The sequence below is a fragment of the Cyanistes caeruleus genome, unplaced genomic scaffold (assembly GCF_971803275.1).
Source record: "Cyanistes caeruleus unplaced genomic scaffold, bCyaCae1.hap1.1 HAP1_SUPER_30, whole genome shotgun sequence".
Lineage (NCBI taxonomy): Eukaryota > Metazoa > Chordata > Aves > Passeriformes > Paridae > Cyanistes > Cyanistes caeruleus.
In genome coordinates, this window is record NW_028256295.1 from 409285 (window position 1) to 427564 (window position 18280).

Here is an 18280-nt window from a genome sequence, read left to right on the forward strand (position 1 = left end):
GCTGGGGCTGAGGCCTCTCTGAGCTGCAGCTGCTGCTGTGCCCTGCAGAGGGGCTGAGGCCGTGGGGCAGTGCCCAGAGCAGCCTGCCCTGAGCAGAGCTGTGGGGCCAGAGCCGGCTGGGCTGTGCTGGGGAGAGGCCCTTGGTGCTGCTGAGAGCTCAGGGCAGCTGGGACAGCCTGGAGGGAGCTGGGCTGGGCTCAGAGAGCCTGCCAGAGAAACCAGCAGTGTCCATCTCAGCCTGTGTGAGCGTGAGGGACAGGACTCGGCCCAGGCCTTGTGGGGCAGGGACAGCGCCTGCAGGGCAAGGGATTGAAAATACGCAAGTGGCTGAGAGAGGAGGCTGCTCTGTGCCCTTGGTGGCATGAGCAGAGCAGGGAGGGGACCCAGGACATTTGTCACCACCAGGTTCTGTCCCCAGGTGTTGGCAGCCCTGGCTGCTGACCCCAGGTTTGGCTTGTGCTGAGTTTGGCCGTGGCCCAGCTCCATCCTCCTGTGGGGCTCAGGGCCTGTTGCTGGCCATGGCCAGCCCTGCCCAGCCTCTGTGCTGGCCCAGAGCCCGGCAGAGCCCGGGGCAGGGCTGTGTGTGCAGGCCCACAGGTGCCACAGGCTCTGCAGGAGCTGGGAGAGGCTGCCCAGCAGGGAGGCCATGGGGCACAGAGCCCCAGGGCTGCTGTGGGCACCACGGCACAGGGGCCGTGCCCACCTGCAATGCTCCTGCCCTGGGCTGGGTCTGCACAGGGGCTGGGGCACCATGGCTGGGCCAGCGGGGCACAAAGGGGCCATGGAGCCGCTGCCAGGGCTGGCAGCAAGGCCAGGCACAGAAAAGGAATTGCTGTGCATGGCCTGTGCTGGCCAGGGCTGGCTGTGCCAAAGGCAGGACTAAGCCTCTCTTGGTGGCTGCAGGAAAAGTCCAGAGCCCAAAGAGCCTCCATGGCTGTGCTGGAGACCAAGACCGGAGGAGGGAAATGCAGGGCTGCCACCAAGCAGTACCCTCGTCCCCCAGACAACTCTCTCAAGGAGACATTTAAAAGGAGTTACAATTTTTTGTGTCTTCTGAGTTGGATGCACTGGAGAAATACCAGCAAGAGATTCTGAGGAGCTCAAAACAACAAAACAGCCTTTACTGGCAACTATAGAAAATCAGAGAAACTTTGACAAATGGTTTAATATGACAGTCAATAAACAAAAAACTTCTCAAAGCATTAACTTGGCCCATTCAACTCCACAAACTCTAAGCCTGTTCATTTTAAGTTTCTCAAAATCTGCAAGAGGACAGAAATAGGAAACACAAAATGAAAGAAAGACAAAAAAGCCTTAGAGAAACACACACAGAGATACCAACTCCTGGATTCCAGCAGCATTCAGATAGAAATTCCAAGAGGAGGCGGGGTCAAGATGTGTGTTTGCCTTGTAGTCAGCCTTAAGTTCCCCTTGGTCTTCCTGGGCCCTTTCCCCAGGTGGGATTTCCGATCATTTGGTCACTCAGGAGCTGGGCTGGGGGCTCCAGAGGTGGGTGTGGAGCATTGCCTTTGGTGTGCCAGGGACTGGCAGACAGTGCTGGGCTGGGATAGAGGCTCTGGGGGGATTTGGGTTCCAGGGCAGTGCAGTGCTGGGGTTACAGGGCAGGACAAGGCTGGGCCTGCCCCTTCCTCCCCTTTGAAACACAAAATGTTTTGAGCCAACAATTTACTCCAGTCTCTCACAACAGGCAAAGCTGGAGCTGGAATCCCTATTTTGGTCATGGGCACCTGGCTGAGAAGGACAATTCTTTTCTATAGGAAGGAAAGCACAGAGCCCCAGGGTTTGGAAGGCAGGTGAGAGCTGGACATCAGGAGGCCAAAGCCAGCCCAACTTGCCAGTGATGGCAGATTTTGTCTGGGAGCAGGCTTTGGATGTAGGGAATGTTGGAGGTGGAATCTAAATTTTGGCCATGGATGCCTGGAGAAGCAGGACAGCTCTTTCCCATAGGGAGGAACTCACAGTGCCTTCCCCAGTGTTTCAGTAGCAGATGAGAAGAGACCCTCAACATGTCAAGGTCAGTTGGACCAGTCAGGTGGCCCCTGGGAGGCCAAACCAGCCAGACCTGTTCTGTGTTCCCTTGATTTTATGGGGCCCCATAGAGTCACAATGGACCCTTACTTCCATGGGGCCCTTCAGTGTCACAATGGTGCTGTGATTCCATGGGATCCTGCAGTGTCATAGTGGAGCACTGATTATAAGAAGACCTGCAGTGTCACAGTGGACTCTTGATTCCATGGAGTTGTCACAATGGCCTCAGGATCCATCAGGCCCTGCAGTGTCACAATGGTGCCAGCGATTCCATGAGGCCTTGCAGTGTCACAATGGTCTCTGTGGTCCCACAGGCCCCTCAATGTCACGTGACTCCTCTGTTCCATGAGGCCTGAAATGTCACAATGGACCTTGGCTGTTTGCAGTGTCACAAAGGTCTCCTCTGGCTCCACAGTGTCATCCTGGACCACTGATTACAGGAGGCCCCTCAGTGTCACCCTGGACCTTTGGTTCCATGCAGCCCTGCAGTGTCACAAAGGACTCTTGGTTTCACGAGGCCCCACAGGATCCCAATGGTCCTCTTGGTTCTGTGGGGACCACAATGGTCTCACTGGTTCAATGAGGCCTCACAGTGTCACAATGCTTTGTTTATTTCATGGTGCCCCACAATGTCACAATGGATCCTTGGTTCCATGGGGCCCTGTGCTGGTGCATTCCCCCCTCCCCTTCTCAGGCCGCCCTGCCAGCTGAGAAATGCTCCTTGGGCCTGGGCCTTGGCCAACAGCCCCTGGGCTCAGCTCCTCTGCAGCTCATCAGAAACACTGTCAGCTCCCAGGCACTGCTGCTGCCCAAGCAGCTCCTGCTTGCTTCAGGAGCAGCCCTGGGAACTGTTCCTGTTCCCTGCGTGGCACAACATCCCTGTTCTCAGCCTTGCAAAGAAAGCTGTTGATGCCAAGTGCGGCCAGGATGAAACATTGCTGTGCCTGAAGCCCCTCTCTTGGGGCCCTACAAACAGCGCTCCAAAAGGAGCCCCTTGCAGCTCTCCTGGGCCAGCCACCTCCCTCGGAGTGGGGCCTCTGTGAGCCGGGAACTCTCTCGTTTGCTGCACTCGGGGCATCCCCGAACAAGGACGGAGCCTGGGCCGATCCCCCCACACCTCCAGGCTCAGCCCTTCGCCCGCTGGGGAGATGCCAAAGCATCCGCAGGGAGCATTTCCCTGCTCTGCAGGGGAATTTCTCACAGCTGCCTTGCACTGCCTCTTTGTGTCTGTGTGCACACACCAGTGCTGTGCCCTGGCAAATGTGGCAGAAATGCTGCTCTGGGAGGGGCTGGAGTGCCTTGGAGATCTGAGTCAGGCAGGCCTGTGAGTGAGGGTAAGTCATGAGGTATAAGCTAAGTTAAATGCTGCATAGTGTTCTTCTTTTGCTCCATTGTTATGTTTAATATAAATGATAAGCTAATTTAAATACTGTTTAGTATTATTCCTCTGCAAATTTGCTAAGTCATAGGTTATAAATTAGGTTAAATACAGTAAATGCTGTTGTTTTGCTAAATTGTGACATTTGAGGTTTCATTTAAGGTTAAGGTATAACTGAAGTCCTGTTAAGTTTGTGCTCTGTTAAGTGAGCCAACTCTGGGATGTTATCATGTGTTGCCATACAGCGGTACTGTGATGTCACAGAAGACTGTGATGTCAAAAATTCAACCCGTGATGTCACAGTCTGTTCTGTGATGTCACATGCTGGTCTGTCATTTCACAGAGCCACCTTCGATGATGGCAGTCTCTGCTCAATGGTCTCACACCATCCTTTATGATGCCAGAGTCAACTTCGTGATGTCATAACCCCATCAGTGATGTCACACAACCATCTCTGTGATGTCAGATACCCTGTAATGTCACAGCACATACTTTGACCTCACAACCAGGTCCATGATATCATACAGCCATGTCATGATGTCACAGCCTGATTACTGATGTCACAGAATCCCTTCTATGATGCCATAGCTGCTCAGTGACCTCACACAACAAACTCTGTGATGTCACAGCCCCATCTGTGACTTCACACAACCCACTCGGAACTGTCACACAGCCCCTTTCTGACATCACAGCTGCTCTGGGGCTCCAGGACACAGCCACAGAGGTGCTGCTGTGACAAAGCCCCCTCTGGCACATCCCACAGCCCCTGGCAGTGCTGAGCCCCTGGCAGCTCTGTCTGGGCCTGCTCTCTGTGTCCCTGAGCTGCCCTGGCAGGGCCCCAGCCCTGCTGGGCTGTGCTCAGGAGCTGCTCCTGACCAGAGCTGTCTCCCTGCTGTGGTCTGTTCCCATGGCAACATCTGCCCCATTGTTATGGTCTGTTTCCATGACAACCATCACAACCCCTGTTGCTATGATCAGTCCCTTGGCAGCTCCATGGAGACCCCATGCCAGGGGTGGTTGCCATGGATACCAGCTCAGGCCTGGAGCCAGAGCCCATTGCCATGGCAACCATTTGCAGTCCCATCCCCAGGCTCATGGGATCACAGAGCCACAGAATTGGCTGAGTTGGGAGGGAGCCATGGGGATCTTCCAGTCCAACTGCTGTCCCTGCACAGGACACCCCAACAATCCCAGCCCGGGCCTGGCAGCGCTGGCCAAACGCTGCTGGAGCTCAGCCAGCCCTGGAGCTGGGAGCCTTCCCTGGGGAGCCTGTTCAGTGCCCCAGCAGCCTCGCGGGAAAAACCTTTTCCTCACATCCAGCCTAAACCTGCCCGCCTCAGCTCCAGCCACTCCCTCCACTCCTGGCCCTGGGCACCAGAGTAAAGAGGTTCCTGCAGCCCCCAGCCAGGGACCCGCTCCCAAGGCTGCTGCCATGGCAACCAGGCCTGGCACCAGCTGGGATGCTCGGTTTCCCCGGGCTGGGCTTCAGGAATGGCATTCCCCAATTTCCTGCTCCTGCTGAAACCGCGCTGCTGCTTGCTTCCCTCCCACCTCCCATGGAAAGCACAAAAGGCAAAGATCCCAGGCTGGGATAAGAACAATTTATTGAGAACAGCAACGGGATAAGGAACAAACAGACACAGAAACAATTTTGGTAACAGAAAGGATAAGACCATTCACAGGGAAAACTAAAACACCACTGACTCTTCCTGGACACGTATTTCCTCCTGCCAAGAAAGGACACCCTTCTCTGGTGAGAGAGAGAGTCCTTTTCCTGCTCCTGGCAATGACCTGAGATGGGACTGAATATAATGACAGGGTGTCATGGGGTAGCTTTACCTTTAAGACAGCTTGGAGGGAGAGGAAGTTGAAGCTGCTGGTGGCTGATGGGAGTTTTTCCTCCTGACCAATTATCGGTCATTTCCAAGAATTGACAGCAGATCTGACCATTAAAAAGTGAATTCAACTTGTAAACACCCCCTTAAGAAGTACAGACAGAATTCTCTTGCCCTCTCTGGTTTCCGGCATTTGAAGAGGTAACAAGGCTCTGTCTCGGCCTCCTCCCCCCTCTCCAGGCCGACCAGGCCGCGGTGGAGGGGGGAGGGGGAAGAGAAGCAGCGCTGGTCAGCCGAGTGTGGTTTTCAGTTTTTGTTGCATGGCCAGACCCTCACATTCTTTGATCCCACATTATGTCATTGCCACAGGCAGGAAAAGGTACAGGTGTCTTCCCAGTATGGATCACAGGGAACATGGATCACCAGGTCTCTGCCCAACGTCGGTCCTCCAAGGGGGGATGAAACTGGAGCAATGCACAAAGCTCTTCCTGCACTTGGGGCATTTACAGGGCTTCCCTTACTGGTGCCTCCGTTGGTGTCTGGCCAAGCTAGATTTGTCTGAGAAGCTCTTCCCACATTCCCCACACTTGTAGGGCCTCTCCCCAGTGTGGATGCGCCGGTGGGTGATGAGGGTGGAGTTTCGCTTGAAGCCCTCCCCACAGTCGGGGCAGCGGAAAGGCCTCTCATCCGTGTGAATCCGCTGGTGCAGGAGGAGAGTGAAGCTGGTCTGAAACCTCTTCCCACACTGGAGACACTCGTAGGGCCTCTCCCCTGTGTGGATGCGCTCGTGGATGATGAGGTGGGACCTCCGGCTGAAGGTCATCCCACATTGCCCACACTCATAGGGCCGATCTCCGGTGTGGATCCTCTGGTGGCTGATCAGGCTGGAGCTCTGGCTGAAGCTTTTCCCACATTCCCCACACTCATAGGGCCTCTCCCCAGTGTGGATGCGCCGGTGCCTGATGAGGTGGGAGTTTTGCTTGAAGCCCTCCCCACAGTCAGGGCAGCGGAAGGGCCTCTCATCCGTGTGAATCCGCTGGTGCACGAGGAGAGTGGAGCTGGTCTGAAACCTCTTCCCACACTCGGAACACTCGTAGGGCCTCTCCCCAGTGTGGATGTGCCAGTGCCTGAAGAGGTGGGAATTTTGCTTGAAGCCTTTCCTGCACTTGGGGCAGCGGAAGGGCCTCTCATCCGTGTGAATCCGCTGGTGCCTGAGGAGATGGGAGCTCCTCTGAAACCTCTTCCCACACTCGGGACACTCGTAGGGCCTCTCCCCAGTGTGGATGCGCTGGTGACGGATGAGTTGCGAGTTAAAGCTGAAGCCCTTCCCACATTCCCCACACTCGTAGGCCCATTCCCCAGTGTGGATCATCTGGTGGCAGATCAGTTTGGTGCTCGACCTGAAGCTCTTCCCACACTCCAAGCACTTGTAGGGCTTCTCCCCATCCTGAAGCTGCTCATGGACCACCAGCTCAGAGCCCTGGCTGGATCTCCGGCCACCTTCCCGGCACAGGGTGGGTCTTTCCTCCTCAGAGCACCCTGGGATGGGTTTGGAGCCCCTCCTCCGGCGGGATCTCCAGGGATTTTCCTCCCCATTGGGTTCCTGTGGTGTGGAGCTGCTCAAAATGGCCTCTTCCATGAGGTTCTGCCGTGGGGATTTGTCCTCCCTGGTCTCCATCCTCAGCTCCTTGTCTGGGGGAGCAAGGACAAGGAGAGGATGGGATTTGCCTCCGTGCCAGAGGGAAGGGGAAGGAGATCCCCCCAGCGCGTCCCCGGCAGGACGGCGTCGGCAGCGGGGTTGTCCTGCAGCCGGGGGCCAGGCTGGGCTGGGAGATGGAGCAGGAGAGAGGGGGAAAGGGGCACTGACTTCCTCCTCACCTGCCTGGGTGTCCTGGGGCATCTTCCTCTTCATCCCAGCTGCCCTCTCCATCTGGCCAAGGTTTGGGAATGAGAAATCCTTGTTTCCGGAAATATACAATGCATGAGTACATTGGGTTAGGGTGTTCCTCGTGATCAAGTTCATCTCTAGAAGTCACCGGGCATCTGGGGCCCATAAAAACCCCCCAAACACCAAAATTCAGCCCTGAAAATGCCTCCCAGGAGTTCCCCATCTCTGTTCTCTCCCAGTTGCGGTTTGGGGATTCCCCCCGTCCCAGCTGCTGGGGGTCAAGCTTGCACTGGGGTTCCTTTGTCTGCTCGGTCCCTGCCTACCCCAGGTTGCTGGGAGTGCCTGGAATCCAAAACGTTCCCCCCGTTTCCATCTCCTCATTTAGGAATGATGGGGCTTTTTGGATTCCTATGGTCCCTTATCCCCTTACTCTCTGCTTTGGGGTGCAGAAGGTCCAAGGAGTCCCCCCTGCCCCACTCCAGGCTGTTGAGGGTCCTTTGAATTGTGGCGCTCCCCCTCTCTGGGCTCCCCACTTTGGGGTCCTGGGAGTCACAGGGCTCTGCTCCCCCAGGCTGCCTCTGAGAGCAGCCGCCACCAGGACCCCCCAATGTCCCCCCAAGGGGCATTTTCTGCTTAGCTTTGGAGTTCTTCATTCTCCAAACATTCCCCCAGAAAAACTCAACCCAGGCACCCCCCAGGATATCTGGGTCAAGCTCCCCCTCCCTGGTCATTGCTGGGATAGGGGGTGATGATCCCACGGGTGGGATCTCATGGGTGACAAGGGGCTGTGAATTCAGGGAGTGCTCGACCTCATGTTTCCTCCTCCTTTCCATGATCCTCCTTTGTCCCTCCTCTTCTTCTTCCTCCCTAACGCCAGCTTCTTCTCCTACGTCCATCCCTTCTCACTCTCCTTCTTCATCCCTCCTCTTCCATCTCTCCTCCTCCTCCCCCAGGAGCAGTGACACCCTCGGTGCCCCGTTCCCAAACCCCTCACAGCCCACGGCAGGAGCGGGGATGGAGCCGGGACAGGTCGGGATGGGCAGCGCGGGGCTCTCCGCTGCTCCCACCCGCTGGGGACGGGGGGAACCCGGCCCGGGGAAAAGGAGAGGGAAACTGGGAAAATTGGGGGCTGCAGATCCAACCTGGGGCTGGCTGGGGACCCTGGCTGGGGACTGCCAGCCCTTGGGGCTACTCTGGGGAGATGTGGGACCGGGGAACGCAGAGAGGGCTGGGGGATCCCAGGAGTGGCAGCACTGGCAGGGACTGGTTTGGACTGGGGTAACTGGAACCTTACTGGGGTAACTGGGAATGACTGGGAATGAGCACAAGCATGCTGCGGGCAGCTGGGATATACTGGGAGTGTCTGTGACCATACTGGGAACAGCTGGAACCACACTGGGAGAAACTGGGAGTGAGTGGAACCGTGCTGAGATGGACTGGGTCTATTCCAGGGACAACTGGGATCATACCGGTAGGAACTGGGAAGAATTACAACTATTCTGGGATCATACTCAACTGGGATCATACTGGGATCACAGTGGGAGCAGCTGGGTCCCTGCTGGCTGAGACTGGGATCCCACTGAGGGTGACTGGAATCATACTGGGATTGACTGGGAGTGGCTGGGAACAACTGGGATCATGCTGAGAGCAACTGGGAGGAGCTGGGAATGACTGGGAGCATGCTGGGGCTGACTGGGATATACTGGGAGAGACAGGGAGTCCCAGGGATCACACTGGAGGCTACTGGGGTCACACTGGCACTGCCAGGGAGCAACTGGGGGCCACTGGCCTCATACTGGGAGTGACTGGGATTAGACTGGGAGTGTGAAGGAAACTGTGTGAGGGAAAAAATGGGAAAAAAACCAAGATAAATTCAAGGAAAATATAAGAGAAAAATCAGGGAAAAGCAAAAAAAACCCAAAACAACCAAAACAGGGAGATATAAAAAAAAAGGGGGGAAAAAGCACGGAAAAAATTTGAGAGAAAACTGGGGAAAACCAGGAAAAATCTGGGGGAAAAAAAAATACCTCAAGGAAAAACTGGGGAAAAAATCAGGAAAGTGGAAAAAAACTGGGAAAAATCAGTAAAAATCAGAAAAAATGGGGAAGAAATCAGAAAAAATAGGAAAAGAAGGAAAAATCAGGAAAAAAACAGGAAAAAATTGGGGGAAAAATGGGGAAAATCAGGAATAAAACTGGGAAAGGATTGGGAAAAATCGGGGAAACTAAGGAAAAGAAAGAGAAATAAAATCTGGAAAAAATGGGGAAAAAAATGCAAAAAAACCAGGAAAAATCAGGGAAATTTGAGAATAAATTGGGAGAAAAGTAGGAAAAATTTGGGAAAAGAATAGGGAAAAATCAGGAAAAATTAGGAAAGGCGTGAAAAAAATTAGGAAAAATCAGGGAAAAATATCAGGAAAAAAAAGATTAAAAACCTCGGGAAAAATCCAGAAAAATCATTAAAAAATTGGAAAAAATTTGGAAAAATCAAGGAAGAAATCTGATATATTTGAGAATAAATTGCAAAAAAAGCAGAAAAAAAATTAGAAAAACAATTTATAAAAAAGATAAATCAGGGAAAAATCAGGGAAAAAAATAGGAACAGGATAAAAATTCAGAAAAAAAAAAAAAGAAAAAAATCAGGAAAAAATTGGGGAAAACCAGAAAAATTTGGGAAAGGAAAAGGGAAAAATCAGGGAAAAAACTGAGAAAAAAACTGGAAAAAAATACAAAAACCAAGGAAAATTTTGACCAAAAATTGGGAAAAATTGAAAAAAATCAGAAAAGAAAGAGGAAAAAATCAGGAAAAAAATATCTGAAAAACTCAGGAAAAAATGGGGAAAATAAGGAAAAAAATTATGAAAAAATTGGGAAAATTGAGATGAGTGAGGAAAGAAACCTGGAAAAAATCGGGTAAAATCGCTTAAAAACTTAAGAAATATAGGGAAAAATCAGGGAAAAATTGTGAAAAAATCTGAGAATAATGAGGAAAAAATTGGGAAAAGAAGAGGGAAAAATCAGGAAAAAACTGGGAGAAAAAAATTGGGAAAAAACTGGGAAAAATCATGAAAAGAAAGAGGAAGAAGAGCAGGAAAAATTTGAGAAAAATTAAAAAAAAAAATCAGGAAAACAATGAGGAAAAGAAAACGGGAAAAAAGACCACAACGAAAAATGGGAAAAAACTGGGGAAAAGCCAGGAAATATTTAGGAAAGAAACAGGCAAAAGTCAGAAAAATTAAAGAAAAAATGGGGTAATATTTGGACAAATCAGAGAGAAAAATCAAGAAAAAATGGGGAAAAAAATTTTAAAAATTATGAAAAATGAATGAAAAATCAGGAAAAGAAAAAGTGAATAAAACCTGGAAAAAATCAGGAAAAAAAACCCAGGAAAAAAATCAGAATAAAATAATGAAAAATTGAGGGAAAATCAGGGAAAAAACTGGGAAAAATCTGGGAAAAAATTGGGAAAATACAGGAAAAAACAGAAAAATCAGGTAAAAATTTAAGAAGTTACAAAAAAGACGGAAAAACTTGAGAAAAGAAGAGGGAAAAACCAGGCGAAAATCAGGGAAAAAAATCAGGAAAATTTGTGAAAAAACTGGGAAAAAATTGGGAAAACAAGGAGAAAAGCAGGGAAAAAATGGGAAAAATCAGGAAAAATCAGGAAAAAAATGGAAAAAAATAGAAAAAATTGGGAAAAAAATTGGGAAAATTCAGGGAAAAACCGAGGAATACAAAGAGGAAAATTATCTTAAAAAGCTGGGAAAAAAACTGGGAAAAAATGAGAAAAATCAGGGGAAAAAACGGATTGAAATCCCTTTATTCCATTTTTCCAAGGAATTTTGGGAATTGCCTACCTGGGAGGTTGTGGAAGAATTTCCAGACCTGGGAATCCGAGAACTGAGGAAAGGTGAAATTGCGGATGAGCTGGTTCGGGTTTTTCGGAAGGCTGATGGCCTGGTCCTCTTACAGCTTCCAGAATGTTCGGATGAGTCCCACGCCTCCTTCCAGCGGGAAATCATGAAAAAATCATGGAAAAATCATGGGAAAGCTGTGATTCAAATTCATGGACTTTTGCCCACAAAACACCCTTTTTTTCCCGACAAAATTTCAATTTTTTCCCCAAAAATTTTAATTCCTCCCCACCTAAAATATTAATTTTTTTTGATAATTAAATGGGAAGGATTGGGGGAAATGGGGGAAAATAGGATGGAAATGGAGGAAAAATGTGGAAGAGTTGGGGAAAACTAGAAAAAAATGGGGAAAAATGGGGAAAAAGAGAAAAAATGGAGCAAAAGTTGGAAGAAATGGAGAAAAAATGGGATGAAAATGGGAGAAAGTTGTGGGAAATGGAATGGAAATGGAGGGAAAATTGGAAAATTGGAGGAAAAAAAATGAAAGAAAACGGGGATAAAATTCTGGAAAAATAAAACCAGAATAAAAATGAGGAAAAAAATGGGGGAAACTGGGAAAAAAATGGGATAAAATGGGAATAAAAATTGTAAAAATGAAGCAAAAAGGGGGGAAAATTGGAAGAAAATGGGGAAAATAGGAGAGATCATGGGTGAAAAATAGGGTCTATGAAGCAAAAAGAGGGTAAAATGGGGAAACAGGGAAAAAATGGATTACAAATGGGAAAAAAATGGGGGAAACTGAGGAAAACATGGGGAAAAATTGAGTAAAAATGCAGGAAAAAATTGGGAAAAAATCAGAAAAATTGGGAAAAATTGAGGAAAAATGAGTTAAAAAGGGGAAAAATAGAGGCAAAAAGCGGAAACATGGGGGAAAAATGGGGAAAAATAAAAAAATAGGATAAAAATGGGGGAAAAATTGTATGAAATTGGGATAAAAATGGGAAATAATTGAATAAAAATGTGAAAAAATGGGATAAACTGGAGACAAATTGTACTCTAATAGGGAATGCCTGCGAGTGATTTGGTTTATAGTGGGGCACAGAGGAAACTGGAGGCACACGGGGTGAGCAACTGGGCAATGCTGGGAGCAGCCACTGCCGGCACCGGGAGCCCCGAACCCCTTTCCCGGCCATGCCGGACCCGCATCCCCCCGGCCCCTTTGCCGGGGCTCTGCCGCCACCGCCACCGGGACCCCCCAAAAACACCTCCCGGGGACCCCCGGGGTGTCCCCGAGGGGCATCTGCGGCTCGGCTCTGGAGCCCTGCCATCCCCAAACATCCCCCCCAAAAACCCCAAAGCCAGGGAGCCCCGGGGTATTTGGGGCGAGCTCCCCCTCCCCGGGCACCTGCGGGATGGGGGGCGATGGTCCCGAAGGAGCTGCAGATGCAGAGAGCGGGGAGCGCAGGTGGAGCCTCCTCTGCCTGCTCCAGCTCTTCCTCCTGCTCTGCCCCTCCTCTGTCCCTCCTCTGTCCCTGTGCGTGGTTCGGAGCCCTCGGGTGAGCGGGGCCGGGCCGGGACACGATGGGAAAGGGCTGGGTCCCCCCCAAACCGAGCTGGGGGCAGCGGAGGTTTGGGGGAACAATGGGAACGGGGCGGGACAGGGGAACAGGGGGAGGTGGGAGCACTGAGGGTCCCCCAGTTCACCCCAGGAGCCCCAAGCCCCGTCCCAGCCCCCCCAGTTCCCCCTGCAGCCCCGGCTGAGGGGGGCTCAGCCCAGGAGCCGCCGTCGTTCGGGGCTCCCCCGAGTGCAGGAACGGGAGAGTTCCCGGCTCGGGGAGGCCCCAGCACAGGAGGGGATCTTGTCCCTCTTCCAGGGCCTTTCAGGGTCTTCAGGCCCTTCTCAAGAGGAGTTTTTCTCTTTTTCAGGTATTTTTGGGGGGGATCCCACCACTACAGGGGTGTTTTTTCCTCCCCATTTTAGGGTGTTTGTGCAGCCGCAGCCCCACAAGCCCCTTTTGAGGGGGGGTCATGACGGCTTTAAGTGACATTTTTAGGGGTGTCCCCACCCCAAGCCCCTGTAGGGGATGTTTTGTCCCCCAGGGTGGATTTTGGGGGTTCTCTCTACCATGGCCGCTTTAAGGGCCCCCGGTGTTGTCGGGTCCCACTGCAACTCCTCTTAAAAGGGCAACACCGCTCCCGTTGGTTCCGGCAGTGGAGCCCGGGAGGGGTTGGGGGTCCCGGGAGGGGTTTGGGGGTACCTGGGTGATGCCGATGAAGGTGATGGGGTCCCCATGCTGGGTATAAACCTTGGTGAGGGGTTCCTGGGAATTTTCAGAAGTTCTGTGTGTTTTTAGGGCCATGGTGTTTTTTGGGGGTTCCCAAGGGGGTTTACAGGAGTCCCGATGAGGGAATTTGGGCGATCCCAGGGGTGGAGTTTGGGGTCCCAAGGCTGTTTTGGGGTAGCTGCTGGTGATGGAGATGGGGACCCCATGCCAGGTATGAACCTTCTCAATGTCTGTATGGGGTTTTGTGGTTTTGGGGAGTTTTTGGAGCACCAGGGATGTGTTTGGGATCAGGGGAGGTTGGGGTGTCCCGGGGGGTTTGGGGGTTCTCGGCAGGTTTGGGGGTACCTGGGCAATGCGGGTGGCAGTGCTGGGGACCCCGTGCCGGGTTTGAACCTTCTCACTGTGCGTGGGCAGCGTCAGCGTGTTCAGGGAGATCCTGGGGGGCCCGGGGGTCACCCCAAATCCCAGGGACCCCAAATGCTGAGGGACCCCCCGAACTGCCCTCACCGCTGGATCTGCTGCAGGCAGGGGGGCACCAGCACTCGGCCCCCACCCTCCACCATCACAGGGGGGCTGTGGAAGAAATCTGGGGGTGCACGGACAGGTCGGGTGGGACCCCCAAAGTCCTGGGGGAGGGGATACGGGGGGACTTCCAGGAATTCCAGTTATCGGGGGATGAGAGGGGACCCAGGAAGAGTTTAGGGGGGCTGGATGGGTCCTGGGGGAGACCCCCAGGAGTCTTGTGGGGGGTGGGGAGGGCAAGGAACAGGGCAACCCCCAGGATGGGTTTGGAGGGGAACCGGATTGGGGCTCTCATGGCTGCGGGATGGGGAGATCTGCCCATGGAATTCTGTGGGAATGGCATGGCCGTGAGATCCATCTACAGAATTCCCTTGGGAATAGGACAGCAGCAGGATCCATGCATGGAGATCTCACGGGAATGGGATGTCTGAAATCCATCCATGGAATTTCCATGGGAATTGCCACGTTCCCAAATCTTGCCCTCCCAAATCCCACATTCCCATTCCCATATTCCCATGGAAATTCTGCCCTCCCCACCTTTACACTCCAGCGCCTCCCGCCCATATCTGACCTATTTCCGGAGACATTCCCTGCAGCTGTGAGCCAGGGAATTTGTTAATCCCTCAGCCTGGATCTCAGGGATCCCCATGGCGGTGCCACAGTTGCCATTGCAGCCCCACAGATCCCCCAGCCCCGGCTCCCCCCGCTCAGCCCCGCTCTGGCTGTGCCGCTGCTGCAGCATCTGCAGCTCCCCGCTGGCCCCGTGCCGGTGCCGCTCCTTGTGCCGGCCCTGGCTATCCCAATATCCCAGCCCTGGCTATCCCAATATCCCAGCCCTGGCTATCCCAAGATCCCGGCTCGGCTCCGCCCGGCCCCGCTCGCTGCGGCGGCGCTGGAAGGGGATCCCAGCCAGGGACCCCATGGACATGGACTGCGGGAAGCCCGGGCCGGGCTCCGACAGCGCCGCGTGCAGGGAACGCAGGGAGAGGAGAACTGGGGGGACATTTGGAGATTTGGGATCGGGGGGGTCACGGCTGAAGGAAAGGGGGAACGGGGAGAGCCGGGAAGGGCATTTGGGGATGCCAGGAGTGACAAGAGGGGAGGCTAGGGCTGGCTAGATGTGGCGTGGCTGGAGTTCAGGGCGTTCCTGTACCCAGGAAAGGGAGCTCCAAGGGTCCCCGCTGTCCCCATTGCCAGGACAGGGCAGGGAAAGCCGGGATGGCTGGGAATAGGGGTCCCGGGTGTCCTGAGTGCTGAGGAAAGGAGGGGCTGGCTGCTGGGAGAGGCAGGAATAGGGGTCCAGGGGGTAAATGGGTCAAGAAGAAGGGGGCTCTGGGGGCTGCGAGAGGCGGGATGGCCGGGAAAGGGGTGCAGGCGTTCCTGGTGCCGGATAAGGGGGTGCAGGGTGGGACCCACGGCCGGGAATGGGGGTTCGGTGGGATGGCGGCGCCCAGGAATGGGGGTTTAGGGGCCCCTTGGAGCTCCGGAATGGGCGATCAAAGAGTCCTGGTGCCGGGGTCCCCCTCACCTCTCGCCGCCCACCGGGAGCGCCCCCGGCCTCAGCGCTGGAGCCATCGCGCTGCTCCGCTGCGGCCCCGCCCACAGCCCCGGCCCCGCCCCCAGAGCCGCCTCCGGCCCTGCCATTGGCGCCGCTCTTTGCTGCCCGCCAATGTCACACATGGCGCTATGATGTCATACAGCCATGCCATGATGTCACAGCCTTCTCTGTGATGTCACACAGTCCCCCCTGTGATGCCATAGCTGCACAGTGACATCACAAAACAAACTGTGATGTCACAGCCCCATCTGTGACCTCACACAACCCACTCGGAGCTGTCACACAGCCCCTTTCTGACATCACAGCTGCTCTGGGGCTCCAGGACACAGCCACAGAGGTGCTGCTGTGACACAGCCCCCTCTGGCACATCCCACAGCCCCTGCCAGTGCTGAGCCCCTGGCAGCTCTGTCTGGGCCTGCTCTCTGTGTCCCTGAGCTGCCCTGGCAGGGCCCCAGCCCTGCTGGGCTGTGCTCAGGAGCTGCTCCTGGCCAGAGCTGTCTCCCTGCTGTGGTCTGTTCCCATGGCAACATCTGACCCATTGTTATGGTCTGTTTCCATGGCAACCATCACAGCCCCTGTTGCTATGGTCAGTCCCTTGGCAGCTCCATGGAGACCCCATGCCAGGGGTGGTTGCCATGGACACCAGCTCAGGCCTGGAGCCAGAGCCTGTTGCCATGGCAACCATTTGCAGTCCCATCCCCAGGTTCATGGGATCCCAGAGCCACAGAATTGGCTGAGTTGGGAGGGAGCCATGGGGATCCTCCAGTCCAACTGCTGGCCCTGCACAGGACACCCCAACAATCCCAGCCTGGGCCTGGCAGCGCTGGCCAAACGCTGCTGGAGCTCAGCCAGCCCTGGAGCTGGGAGCCTTCCCTGGGGAGCCTGTTCAGTGCCCCAGCAGCCTCGCGGGAAAAACCTTTTCCTCACATCCAGCCTAAACCTGCCCGCCTCAGCTCCAGCCGCTCCCTCCACTCCTGGCCCTGGGCACCAGAGGGAAGAGGTTCCCACAGCCCCCAGCCAGGGACCCGCTCCCAAGGCTGCTGCCATGGCAACCAGGCCTGGCACCAGCTGGGATGCTCGGTTTCCATGGGGTGGGCTTCAGGAATGGCATTCCCCAATTTCCTGCTCCTGCTGAAACCACGCTGCCGCTCGCTTCCCTCCCACCTCCCATGGAAAGCACAAAAGGCAAAGATCCCAGGCTGGGAAAAGAACAATTTATTGAGAACAGCAACGAGATAAGGCAAAAACAGGAACAGAAACAATTTTGGTAACAGAAAGGATAAGACAAACCATTCACAGGGAAAACTAAAATACCACCAACTGACTCTTCCTGGACACGTATTTCCTCCTGCCAAGAAAGGACACCCTTCTCTGGTGAGAGAGAGGTAGTCCTTTTCCTGCCCCTGGCAATGACCTGAGATGGGATTGAATATAATGGACCATGATCACAGTCTCACATTCTTCGATCCCACATCATGACATTGCCATGGGCAGGAAAAGGTACAGGTGTCTTCCCAGCATGGATCACAGGGAACATGGATCACCAGGTCTCTTCCCAGTGTGGATTCTCCATGGGCGAATGAAACTGGAGCAGTGCACAAAGCTCTTCCTGTATTTTGAGGCACTTGCAGGGCTTCCCTTACCGGTGCCTTCGTTGGTGTCTGCCAAAGTTAGACCCGTCTGAGAAGCTCTTCCCACATTCCCCACACTTGTAGGGCCTCTCCCCAGTGTTGATGCGCTGGTGCCTGATGAGGTCGCAGTTTTGCTTGAAGCCCTCCCCACAGTCAGGGCAGCGGAAGGGCCTCTCATCCGTGTGAATCCGCTGGTGCAGGACAAGATTGGAGCTGCTGTGAAACCTCTTCCCACACTCAGAACACTCATAGGGCCTCTCCCCAGTGTGGATGCGCTGGTGGATGATGAGTTGGGAGCTCCTGCTGAAGCCCTTCCCACATTCCCCACACTCGTAGGGCCATTCCCCAGTGTGGATCATCTGGTGGCAGATCAGGGTTTTCCTCTGTCTGAAGCTCTTCCCACACTCCAAGCACTTGTAGGGCTTCTCCCCATCCTGAAGCTGCTCATGGACCACCAGCTCAGAGCCCCAGCTGGATCTCTGGCTGCCTTCCCGGCACAGGGTGGGTCTTTCCTCCTCAGAGCACCCTGGGATGGGTTTGGAGCCCCTTCTTCTGTGGGATCTCCAGAGCTTTTTCTCCCCATTGGATTCCTGCATTGTGGAGCTGCTCAAAATTGCCTCTTCCATGAGTTTCTGCTGTGGGGATTTGTCCTCCCTGGTCTCCATCCTCAGCTCCTTGTCTGGGGGAGGAAGGACAAGGAGAGGATGGGATTTGCCTCCGTGCCAGAGGGAAGGGGAAGGAGATCCCCCCAGTGCGTCCCCGGCAGGACGGCGTCGGCAGCGGGGTTGTCCTGCAGCCGGGGGCCAGGCTGGGCTGGGAGATGGAGCAGGAGAGAGGGGGAAAGGGGCACTGACTTCCTCCTCACCTGCCTCGGTGTCCTGGGAGATCTTCCTCTTCCTCACAGCCTCCTTCTCCATCCAGCCAAGGTCTGGGATTGGAAACTCCTGGTTTGAGAGAAAACAAGGAATGAGCACATTGAGTTTGATGGTCCCTCTTACCAAGCCCATCTCTAGAAGTCACCCGGGTCTCTGACGTGACTTAGTTTGAAAGGAGTTTGCTAAGGAAGGCAGAAATCACCACTGAAATAGATAAAAAATATAAGTATCGCATCCCCTCCGAATTATTATAATCTTGATACAAAGTGCTCTCAGGTAACAATATGGGAAAAGGAATATAAGTTCTTTACTAAAGAAAGGAAAATGAAAATGCAGCAGTACAAAAAAACCCCAACAAAACGAACAAAAAGCAACGCACCAACAGAGTCAGGACCTTACACCCCGT

At 53.7% G+C, this 18280-nt stretch overlaps 2 protein-coding genes across 2 annotated transcripts in view; both read right to left on the reverse strand.

Annotated features, from left to right (window-relative positions):
- The window catches only part of LOC147645216 (uncharacterized), a 220440-nt gene that overhangs the window by 171861 nt on the left and 30299 nt on the right, over positions 1–18280 (reverse strand). The gene's annotated exons all lie outside the window — the stretch shown is intronic.
- Positions 1–18280, reverse strand: part of LOC147645220 (uncharacterized) — a 170070-nt gene that overhangs the window by 48389 nt on the left and 103401 nt on the right. Inside the window, exon 2 of the mRNA XM_086874826.1 lies at positions 12409–13633. The gene's annotated coding sequence lies outside the window, so the exon portion shown is untranslated. The remainder of the gene's footprint in view (positions 1–12408; positions 13634–18280) is intronic.